The sequence below is a fragment of the Macrotis lagotis genome, chromosome 7, assembly GCF_037893015.1.
Source record: "Macrotis lagotis isolate mMagLag1 chromosome 7, bilby.v1.9.chrom.fasta, whole genome shotgun sequence".
Lineage (NCBI taxonomy): Eukaryota > Metazoa > Chordata > Mammalia > Peramelemorphia > Peramelidae > Macrotis > Macrotis lagotis.
The window spans coordinates 23,050,919-23,068,246 of record NC_133664.1 but is presented as its reverse complement, the minus strand read 5'-3'; the positions used below and the strand labels follow the sequence as shown (position 1 = coordinate 23,068,246).

The 17,328-nt window shown below is 40.5% G+C and overlaps 1 protein-coding gene across 1 annotated transcript in view; it reads left to right on the top strand.

The window, feature by feature from the left end:
- Window positions 1-17,328, top strand: part of TGFBR2 (transforming growth factor beta receptor 2) — an 86,806-nt gene that overhangs the window by 19,966 nt on the left and 49,512 nt on the right. The window lies entirely within an intron of this gene.

The window sequence follows — 17,328 nt, the reverse complement described above, 5'->3', positions numbered from 1 at the left end:
TTTTCAGTGGAATATTCACACATGGGCTTGAGTCTTACTGTTGCCAAATACTGGGTAAATCACTTTATCTTTGTTCCTCTTTGGGTTCCATTCCTGACACAGATTTTTCCCTACCGTTTCAGAATAGCCTTTTCACCATGGAAGTTCATTCAGTCTCTGGAGTCTCCTGGTCTTGGGAATTCACCCCTAGTCCTGGACTTCTCACCCTTGGCCCCTCCCTCCTACAGATTGCTCAGGCTTCCACATGGTCATTCATATCCACTGTCTACTCTAAACACTCTGGGCTTTCTCCACCATTCCCCAAAGCAAGAATCTTCTTCCCTCACCCTCATTGTAGTTTCATTTTCTGTATTCCCTAGTAGAATGCAAGTTTTCTGAGGTCAGGGAGTGTTTTTCTGTTTATATTTGTATTCCTAGTTCCTAAATAGCTGAGTGACTTTTGTCACTTAATAGTGTTTGTTGATTTAACTTGATCTCTCAATGCTAAGATTTATGTTATAGAAGAATTCTCAGTATACCTTGGTAAAAGATCCCCTACATGGATGACATTACACTTTCATCCATCACCACCAAAAAAGAATACAGTTGGAGATTTTCTGATTTTGTTTTTGTCTTCATGATATCCCAGACTTGTGATTTTACCATTGTAAAGAGCTCCCAGTACAGAGAGTTCCTTATTTCCCACCCCCACCCCTGATTCATTTATTACATTATATTCTTAGAGAGTTTTCTGGACCATCAAGAAGACTTGCTCATCTTGTCAGTATGTGTCAGAAGCAACATTTGAAATTTGGATCTTCTAATTCCTTTTGTTAGAGATATCTAAAAAGGCAGATTAGGACTACAAATTGGATTGAGAGTTCTTTGCATCATTGATAGTTGGAGGTACATGAGACTCCCAAGAAAAGAAGGTGAATGATCCTTGCAGAAGGGTTATATAGACATCAGGCAAAGGCAGAGGAATTTGCTAAGGAGAATAGTCAGTGTGTCAGAAATTGGGAGCTAAGTGGCTGGCTAGATGGGAAGCCCCTGTTAGTAGTTTCATTATGGGGCATCCTACCTTCTCCCTAAGTCAACACCCATGAATAGTGTCAAGAAAAAAATATAATTGGAATTCTTGAAACAGCTTTTGGGAAATACTTCCTATATCCTTTTTTCCCTTGAACTTTTGTCAAACCTGTTGACTTTCCTTCTCTCAGTCATTATTTGAAAGGGAATGTACAATTAAATGAATCAAAAAATAGTTTGCTGTTCTGAGGCCAATTGAAATGCTTCCCCACTATCATTATTTAGAACTTAAAAATAATATTAAAATTCAAAAAACTGGAACCAAAGGCAGATTCAGAGCAGGGATAAAATGTACTTTTTTTGATTAGAACCAGGGCAGTAATTAATTTCAGATTCAAGAGTATTTGAAACCGTGGGTTTTGTTTGGGTTTGGGGCATGAGAGCCTGCACTGCAGAGTCCTGGGAAGATTGAGAAATCTGACATTCTTTCTCTTAGGGAAGTTGGAGTCATATTTCAATACTCTTTTCTATGAACTCTAAGCTTCAGCCGAGCTAACTTCCTTGAAGCCATACAAAAGGCTGGATTTTTGGCTTCAGAAAAACTGCATTCAAATATCATTTCTCTCACATATTATCTGGGCACCTAGTGCCTCAGTTAAAAGAGCACTGGACTTGGACATCAGGAAGACCTAAAGCATTTTGCAGGGGTCAACTATTATCATAATTTTTTTCCATTCCTGAGTTTGTTACAAGCAGGAGGGAGAGTTGTGGTGCTGGGAAATATTTAATAACCGGTTCACCTAAAAATTACACAGTGCTCACTCAAGTTTACTTTGTAATATTGCCATTTTCTCTATCATATTCTTAAGTCTAGACAATCAACAGAACCCAAATCAAGCCTTTATTTGGAATATTATCCCTAGGAACTGGGTCCAGAACACCTTAAGGACCTACAAGGGTCTAGGTGCAGTACACCCAATAAAAAATGGTACTTATCATTTCTATTTTTCCAAAAGAAAATGGATAGTGAAGATGGGGGCTGGAGGATGGGGGAGGAAAGCTCCCAGTCTCATCAGCCTATAAATATTGACAGCTCACCAGTAGTAGGCCAAGATATAGGAGCAGGATCACATAGAATCATCTATAAAATCTCGGATGTGCAATGGCCCTATTAGCTTTCTAAGCCAATCTGTAAAGGAAAGGAATCACTACTATAATGCTCCATCCTCAGTAAGGGTCATCTGGGCTGCTTGAAGAACCTCCCCGTGAGCAAGAATCTTGGTTCCCATGGTAGCCTTGTTCCATGATCCAGTTTGGAGTCATGTAGATAACCATGCTGGCTGACCCATCCTGGAATGATGAGAGCCCAAATCACAGACCTCAGTGGTGACAGTGCCCTTACCTTCCAATCAAACCATACACAAAAGAGAGCCCTGCTATTACATATCTGGCACAGAGGATAGAGAGTACTGAAAGACATGAGTTTAAGTCCAGACTCAGATGTTTAACTATGTGACCCTTTAAGCCCTGTTTGCCTCAGTTTCCTCATCTTAAATAATAGCATCTACCGCACAGGGTTGTTGAGAAGCTCAAATGAGATGATAATTGTAAGGCTTAGCACAGGGTGTTTCACAAATGTTAACTGCCTTTATCATTTGGTTGGACAAGTCCAAAGAAAGGACATCAACAAGAGAAAAATCTCTCAAGACTAGTCTGTACTTTGTTGGCCTTTGCTTCAGTAACAGAAGCACTTTAGGAGTTTCCCACCTGAGGACACCAGGGATTTTCCCTTCCTATGTCTTGTTCTATTGTTGAACTCTAGGAAATAGCCACCTCTTTTTGTTAGGGCATGATGGTGTCTAATCATTTCCCCTATGTTAAATTCCCTCTGATTTCATTGGTCTGGGAAGCTTTCTCCATCAGTACAGATTGGTCTTCACTCTGGTGTCTTGGAGAGTCCCCTAAGGAACCCGAAGAGGCAATGATTTGACCAGGCTTGCCCAGCCGGTCAGAGATGGGTCTGCAACCTAGGTCTTGCTATCTTTGAGGCCAGATCTCTGCCCACTACACCATACTTCTGCCAGGACAATTTTGCCCATTTCAGTGGGGCTGCCAATGCTCCAAATTATCAAGATGATAAAGGTCCTAGATTTTTCTCCCTTGAATTTAAGGAAACAAGGGCCTCTGTGGTTTCCCCATTCTTTACCTTACAGGCCAAGCCACACTATAGGGCAGACCCCTTACCCAACTTAGAGATGCTTTTGATTTTTTTTGCTTAGGTTTCTGATTTTTCAATGTCCAAACTGACTTCTTATTATAGTCGGCCTGCACTAACTTTAATGTACAACCACTGAGTATGGCCAAATATTTGTATTATAGATTTGACAGCAAGTGACTTAATGCTATTTTGTAATAATGTTGATTCTACATATAATTCTAAGGTTTGCAAAGCACTTTTCATATATTGTTTCATTTGATACAGCTAAGTGCACATTTTACAGATGAGGAAACTGAGGCTGAGTGAGTTGTCTACTGTCATAGAATTATTAAGTGACCAAACAGGGACTTGAACCCAGGTCTTCCCAACTGCAACACTGAACTGCCTCACCTAAGGGACACTGGAGAAGAGCTGGAACACTAACCTAAGGCTTTTGTCTGATTTCAAGTCTTTTGTCCTGTTTCAAGTTCATTTGTAGACTGGATAATGACCCAGATCATCATAGAGTCACCCTTAGAAACATACTTTTGCATCAAACAAAGAATGGTTTCTAGTCATAGTAAGTATTTTTAAATGGCACCCACAAATGCCACTAGAATGGGGAAGGAGCTGTCCATTAACTTAGCATCTACAAAGATGTCTCCCCCATGGAATCTTTCACCGACTTAGTAATTTCCTTTTTTTATTTTTTTCAAGGCAAATGGGGTTAAGTGGCTTGCCCAAGGCCACACAGCTAGGTCATTATTAAGTGTCTGAGGTCGAATTCGAACTCAGGTACTCCTGACTCCAGGGCCGGTGCTCTATCCATTGCGCTACCTAGTCACCCCACTTAGTAATTTCCAGTGCTCCTTTGTAGGTTTTCAGATTCCTTCTCTTCCTTGCTGTATAAATTGGCTAATTCCCTCAGTGCCTGCTATTGTCGAATTCTAGAAGAAATTTAATAATTAATGAGGAAGATACTGGACATCCTTAAGAGAAGGCCAAGTTGAGGCAGACAGCCTCAGCATACTTCAGTTTGCATAGAGATTATTCTACCACTTCCTTTTTACTTTTGGTTCAAAAATTCAGTGATGGAAATAACTCACATTAAACACACCAATACAGATGAGCAGCCACAAGTGATGATCTGAGAAAATTGTCCAGGGCACTGTGGTGCAATAACTTGGCAGGGCCACGTAGCCAGTACCTGTCAGAGTCAGAATTTGAACTCATATCTCATCGATTGATTTTTTTCTCTACTTTTCTATGCTACCTTTTTTTTTACAAAGTGAAAAAAAGTTGCCAATTCATTCTTAGAATTGTTTTCACTTATGTTTGCATTTCTCTGATTTAGAAATTCTTTTTCCACCTTGTGCCTTTATATTCATACTTCTAAGTCATTTCTGTAATTAGAAGTAATTTTTTTTTCCCTTGAGGAACAGATTCTCTAGAATTATGTTTTAAGAAAAGAGAGAGAGGGGGCAGCTAGATGATGCAGTGGATTAGAGCACCGGCCCTGGAGTCAGGAGTACCTGAGTTCAAATCCGACCTCAGACACTTAACTACCTAGCTGTGTGGCCTTGGGCAAGCCACTTAACCCCATTGCCTTGCATAAACCTAAAAAAAGGAAAAAAAAATTGAAAAGAGAGGGAGTGAGAAACTGAGAAACATATACACACACACAGATTGAGAGAAATGGAAGAGTCTCTGTGTGTGTGTGTGTGTGTGTGAAATTTTTGATTTTTAAAAGGGCTGCTCAAGTTTGGCTGTATCTCTTTGATTATAACCTACTTCCAGGTCAGAAATGCCAGCAAAATGCCACCTCTTCTTGCCCACATCAGGAGTAGCTTGGAAGCAAAGGAGGTTGGGAATCTGCTCAGCAGGCAGTAGTCCCCTAATGCCACAGTTTCATGGTTACCACAAACACTCAAGTCAGAAAGATGTCAGAAAGGCAAGATACGGGGGCTACTTTCTCATTCACTCACGGGGTTGTGAGAAGGAGCAGAATTGCTGGTGAGGACAGATTCTCAGATTTAGTTTCAAATTTCCTGTCCTTTGTTATACTTTCTTGAAGCCCTAACAATAAGTGAAACTTGTTACTTTTAGATTTGACTTCCTCTGTTTCAAAAACATGTACAGAGGTTTTCAGAGTACACGTTGTTGAGCTTTCTTTGGAAATCTGAAAACCCCAAATCATCTCATCTCTTCCCTCAAGTCGGGAGAGAGGCTCTGCTTCTGGGGAATGTAGTGGAGTACAGTGAAAAAAGATTGGGAATCACGGGATATGGGTTCAAATCCTAACCTATCCTTCTGACTCCAGACGAGTTATAATCTCTGGGTCTTGGCTTTCTCATTTGTAAAATGTAGACTTGGTTTAGGTGGCTGCTGGGGGAGCTCGGTGCTGCCATAGTGAATAGAGTGCCCTGTTTGTAGTCAGGAAGACCTGAATTCAAATCTTGCTCCAAGTCCTAGCTGCGTGACCCTGGGCAAGTCATTTTGGCCTGTTTGCCTCGGTTTCCTCAACTATAACATGAACTCAAGAAGGACAAGGCAAACCCCTCCACTATCTTTGTCAAGAAAATCCTAAATGGGGACAGAGAGAGTTGCTCACAACTGAAGAGCAAGAAGAACAAAGTGCTGTGTCCTAGAGCTAAGTCTGTGGCTCTGTAGTAATCAGTTCATTTTCTGTAAGACTTCTGTAAGCTCCTTGAGGACAGGCCTTGAGATTTTGTTTTGTTTGTTTGGTTTGGTTTGGTTTGGTTTTAAAACCCCAATCCCAGTGCCTTTTAGACTGAAGCGTGTAAATAGTCATAGCTTAGCACTGACGTTGGAGAGCTTCCTACTTAGGTTTTCTTAAAGTGTAACAAATATTTCCTTTTCTTTATTTCCATCAGAAACTAAAATACTTTGGATTGACTTGATCCTTCCCCATCCACCTTGAGCCCAGAAACCATGTAATCACTTAGAACAGAAGATTTTCTGTGTGTGTGTGTGTGTGTGTGTGTGTGTGTGTGTGTGTGTGTGCGCACGCGCGTGCGTGCACATGCATTGGTCAGGATGGGGGAGGGTGTGCTATTATTTTCAGCAATTACAGTAAATGGCACTCTACAGCAGAATTTTTCATTTTCACTTCAGCATAGAGGAAATGCTTACAAAAGGCTGTGTGGAAAGTGGTTCTTTTCGCACCCAGCATCATTTCCCTTCCTTCTGACCTTGGGATCTAACAATGTTCAACAGAAATTTATTAAACACCTATATTTGCCAAGTTCTGTATGAGGCACTGGGGAGTCAGCGATGCAAATGAAACAGGCCAGGACCCTCCCTCTGGAAGTTTCCCAGGAAAGGTTGGAGGAGATCCAACAAAATGTTCCCTCTTAGGGAACAGTCATTTCAGGTGGGAGTGAGTGAATGGCATTCCCTGAGGCAGTGGATTGAACCAAAGGCAGAAGCAATGGGTGGCAGTGAGTTTCTGTTAACCACTTGATAATTATTTATTCAATGCCTGCTAGCTACTGAGGATATGGAGACAAAAGGGATTCCTATCCTCAAAGAGCTTACATTCTATTGAGACACGTAGAAGCCACTATACCTACCTTGTGAAAGAGAGGCAGGCAGCAGTGGAATGTCCCTGAGCCTTAAGAAAGGATTCCTATAGATCCAAGGCTCTTTACCTCTTGTTCTATCTGGGATCCAGCTGAGATCCCTTTGAACTCTCTAGAAATTTTATCATTGTAGACCTCCTATGAACTCTGAGATCATTAAGTACCATCATCTCATTTTATAGATGAGAAAATCCAGATTTGGAGGGTATGTTGGAGGGTATGCTTGGACTCCTCTACACTCCCAGAAGATACAGATGTGCTTTTTTAATCAGGGTTAAGTGACTTGCCCAGTGTCTCTATCCACTGCCCTACCCAACTCCCCCGAGGCTGAGATTTTAAAGGTGACATAGAAATTTGCTTAATTCCAAATAACTTTCCAAAATGCTTTTATACTATTTCACAGTTTAACCAACAATGTATTAGTTTATGTATCTATCTCCCCATAACCCCTTCCAATTTGACTGAACATTTTTTGGTAATCTTTGCCAAATTACCAGATATGTGGTGGAAACTTGGGGTTGTTTTGATGTGCATTTCCCTTATGATTAATGACTTGGAGCATTCTTTCAGGTGGTTATAAATACTTAGCTTTTCTTTTGAGAATTCTTTGTTCATAATCTTTCCTCCTTAGCCTAGTTGCACTAATGTTGTCTGTAAAGAAGCTTTTCCATTTCAAGTATTCAAAAATTATCTATTTTATCTTTTGGAATTGTCTGTCTCTTGTTTGTTTTGGGGTTTGTTTGGGATTTTTTAGATTTTTTGCAAGGCAAATGGGGTTAAGTGGCTTGCCCAAGGCCACACAGCTAGGTCATTATTAAGTGTCTGAGACCGAATCTGAACCCAGGCCGGTGCTTTATCCACTATGTCACCTAGCCGCCCCTGCCTCTTGTTTGATTAAGAATATATCATGTTTCTTTGTTTTTTTTTATTAATAAGGCAATGGGTTTAAGTGACTTGCCCAAGGTCACCCAGCTAGGTAATTATTAAGTGTCTGAGGTCTGATTGGAACTCAGGTCCTCCTGACTCCAGGGCCAGTACTCTAACCACTGTGCCATCTAGCTGCCCCTGATTAAGAATATATCTTACCTGTAACTGTGAGAGGTATAATATCTGTTTCTTTTATATTAAATTCATGTATCTATTGTGGATCCATCCATATTGTGGAATATGATAAGGTGTTGGCCTATGTCTAATTTCTCTTAGATCACTTTCCAGTTTTTCCCAGCAGTATTTAATCAAAATTTCCAAAGAAATCATCCACTTTATCAAATACTTTGTATTGAGTTTTATTATTTCTGAATCTATATTATCTAGTCCATTCCATGGATTTTTTTTCTTTATTCTTTAACCAATACCAGATGGTTTTGGTGACTGTGGCTTTATTCTGTAGTTTGGGGTCTGGAATGCTATCTTTCTTTGTCTCTACTTCATTTATCATTTCCTTTGATATTCGAAACCTTTTGTTTTTTAAATGAATGTTGTCATTTTATCCAAACTAGAAAATATCCCCTTGGCAATTCGATTGGCACAGATTTAAAAGTATAAATTAATTTCAGTAATATTATCATTTTTATTCTGTTGACCCAGCCCGGTCTTGGGCATTGAATAATTATACAACTATTCAAGTTGTAGTTTGGTCTTTAAAAATACTTTGTACCTGAATCTGTCTAAATCTTTTGTGTGTGCTTTGATAGGTTGATCCCCCACATATTTTATAATTCTGTGGAACGATGTTTGACATCTCTCTTGAACTAGTCTTTATATTCTGCATGCTTGCATAGTACTTGGCCATCCCACTGCTGCCTTTTCTCCCCTCTTCACATGTCACTCATGGCTCACAATTGAAGCCAATGTTAAAAATACAAGAGTCTGAGGCTTGTTCAGCACATCTGAATCTTGTTAAGGTCCAGTAGAAGGCTTGGTCCACCGTATTTCCCATTATCTCTCATACCAGGACCCAAAGGCAATTTCCTGCTTGAACCGAGTGCCAGTAAAAAGTTGGTCTCTTCAGAAAAATGTATATGCTTTCTTTGGGCAGAATATGAAGTTTCTCTGTAGCCCATTTCCCTTTCTTCCCTAAGCTGCCAAGAAACTTGAGAGCCAGAGAACAGTCTAGGGTAGAAGCAGCTTATCTCTAGAACATGGTGGTATCTTTTTTGGACAGTTGATAATTAGATGCTCCCCTGTTTTTGTACTCTGCCTATCTTATAAGCAAATGCTTCAGGCAGAAGTCCAAGAATACTTTAAAAGAAATTGAAAAGAGGAAGGCAGAATGTTGGAGGAGGAAGTTCTCAGTCTTCAATCTGAGAATGTGGATTTGAATTCCATCTCTTCCACTTCTTATTTTGTAGGATCTTAACTTTTCTAGGCCTCATTTTCTACATTTATCAAATGAAGAGAGGTTGGTTTGACTGAGCTCTCCAATCTTACCCAGCTCTAAATCTATATCTAATTCATCTTTTGATCTCACAAAGCCTCAGTTTCTTCATCTGTGAAATGAACGGTGAAGACTTTTCCAATTCAGAATCTGTCCCTGTCTACCCAAAGAGGTTGGACTAGAACTCAGTCATCTCCAGACTCCCTCTCAGCTCTAAATCTGCGACTCAACATTGTTCTCAGAGTAGCTAGTGATGCTCATTTCAGCACATTTCTCTAATCAAGAGTCAAATGGGATTCTGAAGATGCTTTCAGGCGTGGGTCCATTTCTTGGTTGCATCACTCACTGCACACCAAATTTGGTTTGCCAGTGAGGGAGAGAGCTCAGTTAATCATCTTTTATTTCTAATCATCTCCGTGTTATTTTCTTTGTTGCTACAACAAGGACCATCCCAACAACATTCACACAGAGAGGGTGGTTTTCTTGGCTTACTGCACTTAAACAGAAGAAGGGAAATAGAATTGAGTATTTTTTTTAGTAGCTACAAGTTATTACTATGCAATAATAAGAAGTTGATTTGCACAAGTCTGTTTTTCTACTTCTTTTCTTGGTTAGACCATATTTTCTTTCCAGCTCTCTCCTATCCCTGTTAGTCCCACCCCATAGTTGCCTTTGCTTCTTGGCACTACTTGAAATCCCTCGTCTAAAATCCTGCCAGACCGATAAGCTGTCGAAGCCCAGAATTCTCTGCTCTGCCAATGAAAGCCCCTGCAGAGAGTACCAAGCGTTGACAGCTGTATTTTCGGCAACCTGCCCCCTCCACCCTCCACCCTAACTTTGTAGAGAGGTGGATTCTATCCACATGGTCCTCATTAAAGGCAAATGAGAGTTGCAGAACCCCAAACATCACATTTCTTTTTTAAAAATATATATCTATCAGGGGAGCTAGTGGAGCACTTGGCAGAAATAAAAATAAATTGCCATCTGCAAGATTAATTTAAAAATGTTTCATAGGATCATAGAATTAGTGCTGGCAGGGACCTTGTAGGTCAGCTAATCCAATCCATTTATTTTACAGATGAGAAAACTGAGGCATTAAGTGGGGGAGTGATTATGTCATAGATAGAAACAGGCAGGGTTTGAATTCACATCTTCACATAATTCAGGGAGTAAAAATGGGGAAGGGGATGGGGGGCATAGTGGAGAGGTACAAGATGACCAAGGTCCCAAATTCTGCCCTTATCTCTCCTGCACAAGCATTTGCCAGGGTCTCCTTTTGCTCCTCTTTAATATTTTACAGTCCTCTTCCAGACTATTGTCATAGCACGTCCCCATGGTACCCCAATCTGGATGGTTTGTAGCTTCCTGAATGTGACCACTGAACTCTTGTTCTGGCTGCTAGGTCTCATGCCTGCCAGGTTCTTCCTTTTGGTTTCTAACTCCCAATAAGAAACTGCCTTCTAGCCAGAGAAGGCATTTCCTGATCCTCTCTCTTATTAGTTCTCCCCTCTCCCACCACTCCATTCAAACTACTTTTTAAATATTGTATAAAGAGATTGTTGAGTCATTTCAGTCTGACTTCCTGGGATCCCATTTTTGGAGTTTTCTTGGCAAAGATACTGGAATGATTTGCTACGAGGTGATATTTGAACTGAGGACCCAGTTCTCTATCCACTCAACCATCTAGCTGCCTCTCTATATATATATATATAATTAGAAACAAAGATATACTATAAACTAAAAATATAAGAAAGACATTTTAAAAAGATAATAAGCAGCTATGCCTTATCTGTGTACTTACTCTTTGGAAAAAGGAAGGGAACAAATATTTAGTAATTTGTTTTATTTAGTTTAAGTCATTAATTTATTATCATGTGTCAGACACTGTATTTAAGTGCCTTATAAATATTCTTATCTTCTGTACAACCTTAGGAAATAGGTTTTTACTGTTGAAGAAACTGAGGCAAGCAACTCACATGGCTAACAAGTCCGAGTCAAGATTTGAACTCATGAGTTCCTTACTCCAGACTCAGTGTTCTAGCCATTGTGCCCTCAGCTATCTCTGGCACTGAACTATAAGCTCCTTGAAAGCGTGGACCTTTGGGTTTTTGTTCTGGGACCTCACACTTGCCCACAATAAGCGCTTAATAGTTGCTAAATGAACCTTCATTTGGCCTCATTTCTTGCACTATTAGGTTTGGCTAGAATAATTTAGATTGTCTATACTGTTTTAATTCTCTGGCTGATTGCCCCCTTTTCACTTTGTTTTTAATGGTGTAGACCTGGCTTCAGAATTATTTTTAATTCTTTCTGAAAACTCAAGCATAGGACTTAGGAGTCACTAATTAGAATTACATCTAGGTATAGGTTGGTCATCCAGGAGTTTAGCCAAGCCTTTTATACTTTCTCTCTTTCCACATTGTAAAATAGGATCCTTCCAAGCAAGGCTTATTAACAAGTCATTTCAAAACAGCAGCATCACCGAGGCTTAGAGATCGAAAATAGAGGAAGGCAAACTTGAACTTTCATCAATTACTTTCCTGTCTGACCAATGGCACTGTCATGTTCACTCCTCCACCTCCGTGGCTTGGTTCAGCCTCTTCCCCCAGCCTGGGCTGTTGGCCCTCCTCTCTCTTCTCTATTTAAGTCTTCTCCATCCTTCTAGGAAAACACACCTACTAACTCTTCATTAAGTCTCCTGCCTACACAAATTTCTCTATCCTTTCCTCCAACCTCCAGTTGCCCTGAGGTTAAGTTTTAAACAGCTCAGATAGGCATGGAATTATTATTTTTTATCATGTTTTCTTTTCAGTTAGACTGGAAGCATCTTGATGGAAGGAAATTGTGGGGGGGGTTTTCTCCCTGGGAAAGAGGAGAGGTTTTCTATTAATTAACCTGTAGTCTTAGGTACCCCCCAAAAGACATGCCTCAACTGTTATTTTTTTTATTTTGGGGAGAAACAATCAGGATGAAGTGACTTGCCCAGGGACACACAGCTAATAAGTGTGAGATTGGATTTGAACTCAGCTCTTCCTGATTCTATGGCTGTTATTTCATCTACTTTGTCACCTAATTCTGACCTCCTTCCCCGTAGTCCACCTAAAAAAGAAAAAAAAAACCTAAGGTCTCTTAATTAAGATGGTCAGAGTCAGGAAGTGACTTCCTGCTTATCCAATATGCCACACTAACTACCTTATAAATCAATACCTTAATGGCTCTTTTTTTTATACTGGTATATGGTTCCTAATAAGAGGGAGCTCACTATGATGGATCAGAAGGATGTAGGTTTGCTCACTGTAGGGAGGTGATTTAACCTTTCCACTCATTTTCTTCTCTGCAAAATAGTTGTCATTCTCATCGTCTTGTTAGTGGGATCAGATGTAATCTCTGCAGAGTCCTGCGCAAGTCTGCAAAGCGTTACATAAATGATGCATCTTGTTAGTCATTTATTTTTCTGAACAAACATGAACTGAACACACCTTCACATTCAAGGTACTGTTCCCGGAAATGTAGGAGATGCATCAATGAATCTGATGTGGCCTCAGGCTTTGAGGAGCCCAGAGCCTAGCAGGGGAGAAAAGAAATTGGGATCTAGGCTCAGGGATCAGCAGGGCCCTGGGGAGGGGGGGCTAGTTGGATGCAATGAACTCCCAGAAGGGGAAGGTGATACTTCCACCTGGAGAGATCTGGAAGGCCTTCTTGGAGAAGGTACCGTTTGAAATGGGTTTTAATTGTATGAGTATGATCATCTCAGAACAGGAAGGATAGGATGGGGGAGAATGGGGGGAGGTAGGGGAGGGAATAGGTGTTCATTAAGGAAAGACCCTTTCCTATTAATCATAGTCTGGTGGCTGACTTTTTTTTTGTGGAACATATACAATGGGTATTGTTTCTCAATGGGGTGGGGTAGGGAAGGGGACATTATATGCTCCTTAAAACAATTCAGTGAAATTAGGTGCTGTGATGATCTTTATTTTGCAATTGAGGAAATGAAGGCTAGTAAGTGACTGGACTAGGTTCATGCAGATAGTATCAGAGGCTGGATTTGAACTCAGGTTTTCCTGACTGCAGGCCACCATCTTTATTGTCAGCGAATACGGAGCAATTCCCCTCCACAGCACAGCCATCCACCGGCATTCTTCTTTATCCTGGAGACCTCTAATGAGGGAGTGGATGGATGACACTTCATTTCTCCATTTTTTGATAGGTCTCATCAATCACAAATGTTTGCTGTGTTTAGACTAAATTGGTGTAATCCCCCCAGGAGCCAGGGGGACAAGCCCACTTCCTGGGACACCCAACCTCCCCACTTACCCACCCCTACACTCCAGTGACTTCATTTTGTCCTCAGATGGCACGACCTGGACACCCTTCACCCTCCCTTTCCTATCGATCCCCCCAGGGATTCTTAAGTGGAAGGAAACATATTTTCTCTTCTCAGGTTTCTGTCAAAAAATGATTGCCCTGCCCTTTGAAGAGTCACACATGATTAATTCCTCCTTCTTTGTTTTGTTTTCATTACAAAGAGTGCTTGTATGAAAATGAAAAGTTGATGCCTTCGGGTCACTTTGTGTCTCTCTGCTCCTGTTGTCGCTGTGGCATCTCCTGGCACCTGCTGGGGGACACCCATTCAGAAGTGTCTTGGCATCGGATATCAGGCACAAGAGACAGGCTGTGCTTAAGGAGAAGCTGGTGATTCTTGAGGCTTCATCAGCACAGGCTGAACTCAGCTTTGGGGACAGATTCTTTAATCAATCTTATATTCAAGATCTTTACATTCTAGATTTGGGACAGGAAGGGGCATTTGGCCCAGTTGCTTCATTTGCCAAATGAAACTGAGGATCGTTTCCCTCCCCTGTCTGGAATGCTTTCCCTCATCACCTTTGTTCTTTGAACTGCTAGTTTCCTAGAGGAGGCATTTAATGATATCCCTACAGTGACCTGTTCTCCTTCTCAAGCTAGAGTCTGTGTCGAGATTTGAACCCACATCTTCCTGCCTCCCAGCCCAGCACCCCTATTCAGTATTCTTTACTGACATTCCTACTCCAGAGTCCTTGCCCACATTCTTCTCAGGTGATCACCAGGCCCCCTGCTTGATAAAATGGGAGAAGAGCCACCATCTTTTTATTCCATTTTGGGACAGTTCTGACTTTTAAGAAGCTATTCCCAACTCTAAAACCTGGAATTTCCACCTAATGCTCATAATTCTTCCTTCAGGGGCCAAGTAGAAGGTCTAATATTTCTTCTCCCATGATAGCCTTTCACATGCTCGAAGACAGCTACCATATATCTCCTCATAGTCTCCTCCTCCCTAGTCTAAACATCCCCAGATTAGTCTTTTGAGAATAATTGGCCAAGACTTAAAAATTTAAAAAAAAGAGGCAGACTTTTAAAAAAATCTTATTTCTAATAAGGATTCATAAAGTCCTTGTGAAAAATCTATCTTCCTTTTTGAGTGTCTCCTTGAGTTACTACTCCCTTCTTTTGAGGCATTTGTACATCTGCAATCATTTTAACTACTATTTGGATGTCTTTTAATAAATAGTATTCCCATAAATAAAATATTTAAATTAAATAAATGAATACATAATTACACAAATAAATATGTATATACATACATAAACAAATAAATAGTGCTCCCTTCACCCTAGTTTGTGGGTTGATGGGCTGGCTTGATCCAGAGATTAGACTTTTCTAGATCTTTAAGCTTCAGAGACCTGGCTTTCTAGGGCTGCCTCTGGCTTCCCTAGTCAGAGCTCCTGATCTTGGTCTGATTACTGAAGTACTTTGGCCTTTTCCATCATTTCCAAGGTTCCCACATGGGTCTTTTCTGACAACTCTAGGGCTCTCTCATCTCCCTGGTACTATTTTTTGGTGTAGGGAAGACCCTTTCCTATTGATTGTAGGCCAATGGTTGACTTTTTTGGTGGAACATATAAAATCAGTGTTGTTTCTCATTGGATTTCTTGACCATTAATCGGTCTGGTGCAAACTCCAGATTTGCTGGATTAGGTTTATGGAAGCTGAGTCATGGGCTGCCTTCCATTCAGCCTGTCATCTTGGCAGGAAGTCCAGTTAATGGCTAAACTGAGTCCTTTTTGGATATTTCTTTTGCTTTCTCCTGAAAAAAAAAAATATCAGTAGCATTGTATGCCAATCTAGGAGAGCCCATCTACCTTCTAATCTGGGGAAGGGTATTCCTGTATTCCAAATATGCTTATCAACCTCCCCTCAATTGGCAGGAACTTTGTTTTTTGCCAGCCTGGAGAACCCCATTGGCTTGGAGTCAGTTGGCTGCTCCCACTACCTTGCTCTGAAGTGCTGATTCCAATTAAAAACCTACTTATAGAAACTTGTGGATCCAGATGGTGACCAGTGCTTCTGGGCCCCTGGGCCTCTCAAAGCTTGGGTTCAGCAGAGGAACTAAAGGAAACCTCAGCTAGAAATGGGAAGCCTGGGAAGGCAAGAAATCTGTTTTTCTATAATAGCTTTAGATGGGTGAAATGTCAGAAAGAAGAATAAGGCCAGGTCAGAGCTGGGGCTCTCAAAGGAACCATTCAGTTTTCCAAGTTAGCTCTCTTACCTGAGAGTGATTTCTCTTTGTTCTACATAGATTTTATTAGGCTTGTGGGGCCCTTAGTCAGTGTGAGATGATCCGTGCTTGGCAAAAGAACCAGATGTCTTAGCAGACTCATGAATCTTCCAAGAGCCCGGAAACAACATTGTTATTTCCTAACAAAGCAAAAGAGTGGGAAAAATCCACAATCTTTATTAACTAAAGATCTGGGAAAATGCATGTGTCTCAAGTCTAGGACATAAAATATTAAGATACTCTGCAAATGGATGCAAAATGAGGGAAAAAATTCGAATGGTGACTATCAAACTCTTTCCATTGGACAAACTCCTTAAACCAATCTATGATATCTGTCTAAAATATTTGAATATAATAGATGGCATTTCAACTTTTCATTGAAGAAGGCACATGTGCATTACAATATATTCTTAAAAGTATCAGTATCAAAAAATGTCTGTCTCTGGGTTTGGTTGTTTTTTTCTTTAGTTATAAAAAATTAAAATTGTATGTGAACAACATAGTTAACTCCCATCATAGTAGGAAAAAATACATTGTTGTTCTAATCCCAAATTTAACATGACATCCAGAAACATGGCTGCTGGTATTTATAGTTAAGCTATTTTCGAATTGTGCAGTGTCTCCCAGACCAAGATCCTTATGCTTGTTACCTAAAAATATACTTCCTGAAATATACTTGAGGCCCAAGAGGAATGAATGAATCTTTTTTTAAAATCTAAATTTATTGCCACCACAAAAAAGCCAACCTAAAGTTCTACGTTTTTGTGGTGACCCAGGAAACAGGTGGATTGCCCATGGGACAATGGGTGATGGAGAATGGAGTATATTGGGATGCAAGCCAAAAGCCTATAGGACAGATAGTGACCTTGGAAGGTCATCTTATCTACTCCCCTGCCTTTAGGAGAATACTCTTGGAAAGCCAGAACATAATATACTCTTTAGGTCATATCATCATCCAGTGCTTATAGCAAAAGCTTCACAGTAGGCATTTAATATTTGTTGATTTGACCATAGGAATATTGCCATGATAGCTGCATCCGCTTGAATCAGGATATACTTGGAAAGATACTTGCCTTTGGAAATAGTCAGCCTAACCTTCCCTGATTAATACCAGACATGATATTTAATCTCCTTAAGCCCCAGTTTCTTCTTTATTAGATGGGATGAGGAGAGAGATGATCTCTGGGGTCCCTTTCCATTTTCTCCACTCTTTTTTGTAGTCATCTCTCTTGTTACTTTTCAAAAAGAAATCCTGTTTTTCCTTCTTGCCCTCTCTTATGAGGAAGGAGAGTGAGGTCAATGGATGCTGACACTTGCTAAGTGAGATTGCTAAAGATAGATCCATTGTGCGGGTCAGAAAAACAATGAAACTAATTTCAGTGAAACTTTGGGTCTTTGTGGTAGTCAAAGTGATAGCGTCTTTGTTACATTAAGTAATAAAGGAGTCGAGGGAATAAAAGCCTTCTTGAACCATCAAGTACCACATCAAAGGGATTATTATCTTTTTTGTCCCCCCTCCCCCCTTCTGATCTCCCTTCCTGCTCCAACTGGT